This window comes from Megalobrama amblycephala, linkage group LG8 (assembly GCF_018812025.1).
Source record: "Megalobrama amblycephala isolate DHTTF-2021 linkage group LG8, ASM1881202v1, whole genome shotgun sequence".
Lineage (NCBI taxonomy): Eukaryota > Metazoa > Chordata > Actinopteri > Cypriniformes > Xenocyprididae > Megalobrama > Megalobrama amblycephala.
In genome coordinates, this window is record NC_063051.1 from 19,904,113 (window position 1) to 19,912,674 (window position 8,562).

The following is an 8,562-nucleotide window of genomic DNA, read 5'->3' on the forward strand; positions in this document are numbered from 1 at the left end:
GAGTCCAACATGTGTGAGCCAGGTTCCCTCTTTTAGTGGCGTTTGTGCTGTTCTAAGGACTGATGAAAATTATTCAGGTCGGCTATAGATTGTTACTGTTTCTTGGTTATCTGAAAAGAATTTAGTTGAAAAACTTGAAAACAATTGCAAATAAAATATTGTATATATAATATTAAATACAATATAATATACTGTATCTATATTTTATCATTTCAAAGACAATAAACTGGCCATTGTGTTTTTTTGTGTTTCTTCTTTTCTTTCTTTTTTTTTTTTTTATGAGAAGCAAATGTCACAAATTCATGTGTCATGAGGACCTCTCTGCCCAAAGCATATTGTTTGGAGCAGAAAGCAGATAGTTCACCTACCACTGCATCAATTGGTTTAGGTTTTGTAAATGTAGCTCTCAGTGTTTCCTGCTGCTCCACTGATAACTGTAACAGTGCCAATCTGTCTGGTGAGTAAAATGCTTCCAAAAGTAAAGATTCTATTCACATTAATATAGATAGATCATTGTCATATCACATTTATTGGATCAATTTTGATGTAATTGATTAATACATGCTTACTTTATAGAACCCAACCATGCCCCAAATGGATTAAAATGTGTCTCATGCAACAACTTGACAGATAAACAGTGTACTACAACAGTGTCCTGTGTGGGAGTCCAGGACCGCTGCTTTGATGGTACAGGTGCGGTGTCTTAAATTTCAGTTTTTCTAAAAACTGCTGTGTTTTATGGTTAGATTATATATCAGCATGTAATGTTATCACAAGACAATAACTGAAGAAACAGAAGGGCTTAAATACACAGGATGATGAACATAATATACAACAGATGAGCTCTAAACAATGAATGAGTACACAGGAATTAAACACACTGGAACTGAACATAGGCAGAATAAGACAAAAGAATATCAAAATAAAAGTCAATGAACACATACAGAGAATTCGTGACAATATTTACATCATAATGACACTGATTCAGTTTTTTAGTTATTTCTTTTTTTTTTCTTTTTTTTTTTTTTTGTTAATAGATAACTCTCATTAAAGTATTAGTAGACTGACTGCTTAAAATCTAAACTCTTTATTGTGATGGCCACCCAACAGACTGACTGTAGTAAATTTGCAACTATGTGTTGATGCAAAAACTTGAGAAAATGAGATCCAGGCTGTTGATGACATTGAAGAAAAAATGATTTATTCATTTCAATTAAATTTAGCCTCACACGCAAACTTTAATCGATAATGAAAATATTTAATAAAACCAAAAGGCAAAGTAACAATCAGAAAGAAGTTATTAATAGTTAATAATAAAATTTAGAGTATTGAAAAATCCAGAGTATTGTATCTAATAGATGAAGATCAGAATATACGGAAAGAAAGAACAATAATTAAGACATTTGCAGATAGAAGAACAAAGGAGAGCAAAGGAGAAAAAGCCCCCCATCAACAACTCAGCCCATTTTATACCATAAGAATATGGAAATTTACTCAAACCTTGTTTTCGTTAATCAGAAAAGGATGGATGGATTTACCCACTATGTCATTGACTGATCAAATATCAAAAATAGATATAAGAGTTGTTTTGACCCCTTTAGGGAATTTTGCAAATCTTACATTATCACATCATCATTATCATTATCGCAGCAGAAATAGAAACTAGAAATAGAAATAGATCACTTCTGCAGTACTTGGCAGGCGTCCAATATCTAACCACAAACGTGTCAGCGTGACCTGTCACATTGGAACACTTTAAGAGCAATTGAATATAACAATCATAAATACTCTTAAAGATAAAATAAGAATAACCATAAGGGTACAATAACAAGTAAATATTTGAAAATATGATGAGAATTAATATATAAAGTAGGAGTACATAAATATATGAAATCAAAAGTAAAATTGATAAATCATAAGCCATAAATTATTAACATAAATATGAATAAAATGCATGAATATGAATATTGACCATTTTGGATCCACCAATGTCAACTTATTCTAACCCTACCAGTCTACTAATACCCTATTTTTTTTTTTTTTTTTTTTTTTTTTAACGTTCTGACATGTAAATAAACTTTTATGTATAAAAGGTGCAAATAAAAACTATTTATTAGGGGAGAGCAGGAACGAAAGTACCATTTTTCACAAAAATGTAATTTTAAAAGATAATGTTTTAGACAGCAATATATTTTTGCTGTGGTCAATAACTCACAAGTGTGGTCTATCAATACCAGGTGGTATTTTGTACATATGTAGAACGACTTCATTATAATTTCACTTTGAACATAAGTTGCACATTGTTACTTTCGACCCCATCAGTTGGGACGAAAGTAACACACAGGTGGGTCAAAAGTAACACAACAATACAAGCTAGATTTTTTTTTGTGCTAGTCTTGTTTTTATTAAATATACCTGACCATGGCCTTGTTAATAAATAACTGCAAACATATTTTGTCCTTTATCTTTGCAAAAAAAAATAAAAAAAATAAATAAATAAATTACATTTTTATTTTAAATTTAGAATTTCAGTTTCATCAGATGTTTCAAAAGTAACCCAACAGTACAAACTTGAATTGTTTAGAATATTTTTTGGGGGGCAATGTCAATTTATTTTATAAAACATTTTTTCAACAGTTTGAACAATATGAAAATTAAAATAGCATAATATAAATTCTTAACATAATGTAGCAGTAGTCATGTTTCCAATCCAGCTGTTTTTATGCATAAATTCAAAATATGCATACAAACATCTGAATAGAAACACTGCAAATTCATAGGTGGGTGTGGAAAAGATAAGGTATGGCTAAAAACTAAATGTGACTAAGGTAAATGTAAACAGATTGAGTGAATAAATGGAGACATACAGAAATCAGCAACAGATATGTCCAGAAACGCCCTCTCATAAACATCTGGCTGAATCAGACCTCTGTCTGTCTTTCTGACCCTCACTCTTGGCATATTCTCCTAGTATAATATGACATGAACATGTTTTAATAAATGCTGCAACGCAGAGAAAGCCACCACAGTAGCAGAGGGACAAAATGACTCTTGTTGTCACTTCACCGACAGGAACATCTGACATTTAAACCCGAATTACTTTCATACTGAAAAATACTGACAAGTCAAACTTCAGGATTTGTTACAGCACTAAATAACCAGTAGATTGATCATTATTGTGACGCATGAAACGAGAAACACAACTTGTAATTAGAAAAAAAAGTACCGCTTCAGGAATTTATTTACCGTACTCGAAAACTGTTTTCCGGATCTAACCGCGGGAAACGATGACGAAATCACATGATATTTGGCAGCTCCATCAAGGGTTGCGTGCTGAATGTGCTGTCATAACTTGAAATGCAAATGTAGTCAGAGCTCTGAAAAAATCGCTTTGTTACTTTCGTCCCGGTTCTCTCCTATTATTGTGTATTATTCCATTAGATGCACCTTTTGATAATATTCATAGGCAATATAAAAATTAAAATGTCTTTAAACTTTTTCAGTTTCATCAGGTACTGTACTAGGAAACATCATACAGATACTTTTTCCTTCACTTCAACAATCTACACTTAAGGGTTGTGTCTCAAGAAATCTTTGTGGACCTTCATCCATCACCAAGTTGAACTGCATTAGCAATTCAGTGTATCCAGCCATCAAAAATAAAGACTTTAGTGTTTTTCTGATGGGCTTTATTACTGCTAATTTCCTGTAATTTCAATGTAATTGTTGTTCAGGTATTCTGGAATGTTTTGAAAAAAACCTATAGTTTACAATCCATACCTGCATCTTATTATACATAGATATGTGTATTAATTCTGTATGAGAATGAGTGCATTTTCTTTTTTTTCTTTTTTTTCTTTCTTTTTTTTTTAACATGTGAAGGTGAGGGTATTTAATTATATTTTTTATAACTTGATGATAGGGTTGAAATGTTTTATCTACAATTTTGTAAACATTAATGATCTACAATTGTAAAAACATTACATGTCTAAAAATGAATATCATATAGGCTAAATTCTACCCTGTTGCCTTACTGTGAACATTCACTGCTTTGGAACTGTCGCGGTCTTGGGCTCACGGAGCATGGCTTTAAGGTACACTGCACACCAGTTGCTCAACTTAAAACAGAACTACAAAGATGCTTATGGTCTCTGTCGTAACGCTGGCCTACTGAAGCAAAGACGGTACATACATCGCAGTTTAGGACACAGTTACTGCCTTTCGTCTTACAACAACATCAGCGTGCCTATGAAACAGTCTAAAAGAGCATATCATACTGGTGCGGTCTTAAGAAATGTATCTTCGCTTGTTCGATCGGAGTTGCCTTCTGCGATATCCCAGAGCCCCGTAAATGCTGCGTTGTTCAATGCACGCTCAGTAAATAATAAAGCCCTGCTCTTATCGGACATCATTGCAGAAAGAAAACTGGACTTATTGTTTTTAACTGAAACATGGCATAAACAAAATGATGGACTCCTCTTTAACCAGCTTACTCCTGAGGGGTACGGACTGTTTGATCTCCCGCGACCAACTGGTCGAGGTGGGGGAATTATTGTGGTCCACAATCTGCAATTTAACATCAGCATTGTGCGTGTACCACAGTTCTCATCATTTGAATGCCTTGTTCTGAGTATTTCTGCTCCTAAGGCAATCACCATCGCTACTGTCTATAGACCTCCAAAGGCAAATGATGCTTTTATGTCTGAGTTGCTGACTTGTTGTCAATGTTGTTTTAAATTAAAGAACGTCCTCATTTTAGGGGACTTCAATATACACATTGACAAAAATGACTGTATGATGGCAAATGATTTTCTATTTTTATTGGATTGTTTTAATCTAAAACAGTTTATTAGCGGGTCAACGCACAATAAAGGTCACACACTAGACCTTGTGATTGCAAACAATGCAATTGTGTCACAACTGTCCTCTGTTGATATTGGTCTTTCTGATCACCTGGCAATTTTCTTTAACCTGGAACTGCCTCTTCCACGTATGCCATCTTCACACACTTCACACACATTTCCGTAAATGGAAATGAATTAATCCGTCAGATTTTGCAGGCTCTGTTGTTCCCTCTCTTAGTGATCTCCAGTCGGCTCCTCTTGAAGATAAGATTTTACAGCTGAATACTGTTCTTGCATCTAATTTGGATTCTTTTGCTCCCTTGAAGTCTCACAGTGTCTCTTTTGCTCGTTCTGCCCCTTGGTATAATGACGACCCGCCTGCCGTAAATTGGAGCGCAAGTGGCGTGACTCAGGTCTGAATGTATTTTATCAGTCCTGGAAAGACCACTTGGGGGTATATAAAGCTGAAATTGAGTCTGCAAGATCTGTTTATTTTTCTCAGATTATAGATAACAATCAAAGTAATCCTAGACATCTCTTTCACACTATAAACAGAATTCTCTAAGTTAATGTTGGCACTTCTCTCCCTGTCTCAAATCAGTTGTGTAACGATTTTCTACATTTCTTTAGTTCTAAAATTGATAATGTTTATAAACTTATTCATGCTGCACCTGTTTCCGCTTCTACATTATGCTTGCCTAGTTTCTCTGGCATATCCTTCTCTACTTTTTCTCAAATCGACTCTGAGCTGCTCACTAGGGAGGTGTCACGTATGAAAGTCACCACTTGCTTGCTTGACCCCCACCCTACAAGCTTGTTTAAATCTTTTTTGGATTCATTGTTCCCTGCTGTTCTCAGCATTGTCAATGATTCCCTGCGTACTGGTGTTGTACCAGCAACATTGAAAACTGCTGCTGTAACACCTGTTCCAATAAAGCATAATGTGGATTTGGATAACTTAAATAATTATCATCCTATATCAAATCTTCCTTTTCTTGCAAAAATTCTTGAACGTGTTGTGGCTCTGCAGCTACACACTCATCTTACAGTAAATAATCTTTTTGAACCCCTTCAATCTCGAAAATTTCATAGTACTGAGACAGCCTTGGTCAAGGTCACCAATGATCTGTTAATAGCCTCAGACTCTGGTTCTCTTTCTATTCTGATCCTTCTGGATCTCAGTGCCGCTTTTGATACTGTCAATCACAATCTGTTACTCAAGCGTCTGGAAACTGTCTTTGGTGTTTCTGGGACTGTTTTAACATGGTTTAGATCTTACCTTTCTGATCGTCAACAGTTTGTATGTATGAGTGGATTCCGGTTTGTGACCGGTTTTGTATGTTCGGGTGTTCCTCAAGGTTCAATCTTAGGCCCCTTACTTTTTAGCATTTATATATTTCCACTTAGATTGCTTTTAGGATCACTCGGGCTTAATTATCACTTTTATGCTGACGATACTCAGATTTACATTCACTCTAAGCCTAGTCAAAATCTGGACCTTACTTTTCTAACACATTGTATTTCTGAGATAAAAACATGGATGTCCCAAAACTTTTTGTGTCTCAATAGTGATAAGACAGAGGTCTTTCTTATTGGCACCTCGCATCAGCTTCGTAAAGCTGGTTCACTATTTTTAAATGTAGATGGCTCTGTTTTGGAATCACAAACCAAATTAAAAAATCTAGGAGTAATATTTGATTCAAGTTTGTCTTTTGACTCTCATGTTCAGTACACTGTAAAGAACTCCTTTTTTCATCTCAGAAATATTGCTAGGCTCTGCTCTATGTTATCGCTCTCGGTGACTGAAAGGCTTATTAATACTTTTGTGTTTTCCTGCATTGACTATTGCAATGCACTGCTGGCTGGGGTTCCTAAATGCACACTTAACAAACTACAATGTGTGCAAAATTCAGCTGCTAGGATCCTGACCGGCGTCAGGAGAAATGAGCATATTACACCAATTCTCAAGTCCTTGCACTGGCTTCCGGTCAGGTTCCGAGTTCATTTTAAAGTCCTCATGCTTACATATAAGGCACTGCATGGTCTGGCACCCCAGTATCTGTCTGCGCTTTTAACCTTATACACACCCAAGCGTCACTTACGCTCTTCACAAGCTGGTCTTTTGGCAGTCCCACAGACACGGTTACATTATGTAGGGGATAGGGCCTTCTCATCCTACGCTCCTAGGGTTTGGAATGCACTCCCTCCTCACATCAGAGATGCACAGAATCTAAGTATTTTTAAATCATATTTAAAAACTTTAGGGTGGCTTTTTCTTGATTGTCTTGTTTTTTATCTTTCATATGTATATGCATAACTTGTTTTACTTTGTGTGTGTTATATTCTCATTTGCTTGTTTTATGTAAAGCGCCTTGAAAAGCTACTTTAAAGGCGCTATATAAAAATAAAGTTATTATTATTATTATGATAAATTTAACAGTTACATTACACTGTACAAAAATGACAACTTCTTGTTTTATCTGGAGTTCAGTGTAACAGTGGACCCTTTTCACATTTCTAGGGTTCTAAGAAGCGGAAGTTGTCACAGTTGGGTATAAATGGAAACTTGTACAACAAAAGTAATTTTTGCATTCCCATTTTCCCCAGTAGCAAAGAAAAAAAAAACTATTATAGAATTTGTTTGAATTTACAAAAAAGGCGAAAAAAAAAAAAAAAGGAGATATTGATTACGTTGGTCAGAAGAGAAAAAGATGTTCAACTTGCTTTCACTCCCTCAGCTGTTCTATAAACACTCACACAGCAGCTTTAAACAGTTTTCTATGGTGGAGAGCTCAAAGGAAAGGTCAAAGAAAAGCAGAGAAAGCTCAATGCACTGCAACTGAAGAAAACACATGCAAATAGAAAAAACACCAGCAAATTAAGAAAACTTCTTCATTAGTTTGACAACATACTGTATGTTCTGCATATACTCACAATGCAACCAGTTCTTCAGTTGCAGTGCATTGAGCTCTCTTGGCCACAGTAGTTTTCCGTAATTTAATACCTAGGTAAGAAAACGCCTCGGGTCACAACTGCAACCATGATTCCCTGAGAAGGTGAATGAGACACTGCGTCCTGGATTGACGCAATAGGGAATGCCATCAGCGTGACCGGTGTCTGAAGCAAGTGTGCAAACACGACAATTTCATTGGCCAATGACATCATTACTGGAGCACCTGTGAGTAAAAAGATGGCACCTGCAATGCATCAACTTCTTTGTCTGAAAGAGACATGCAGGCAGGCATGATGTATGCAGCGAGACTCTCAGGGAACCATGGTTACAGTTGTAATGTTTCCTTTCGAAGTGGACACTATGGGGAACAAATGCCCAGTATACCAAGGGAATGTCTGCCTCATTAGTTGTGCCTATGCACAGACCATAATGGGTATAGCATAAGTTGACTCTACGGACTTAAGCCGGGTGCAAACTGTATGATTTTGGCCACGATTTGGTCATCTGAGACAAATTTTGAAAATGCCTAGATGTCAATCATTCAGGGCACATCCTAAGACTCATAGAGGCTAATAATTACTCACTATCCTCATTCTAAAACTCGAACCCCTAGGGAACACAGGGGAGCTTCAGCTCAACTACCCCAGATCAATCGGGGGAAAGCCCTCTCACCCTGCCTGGACTTGTCCAGGATCCAAACACTCCCAGCACTCAAAAAGGTACCAATAACAAGAAGGGATGCTATTACCTCTGCTTGTTAGGTTC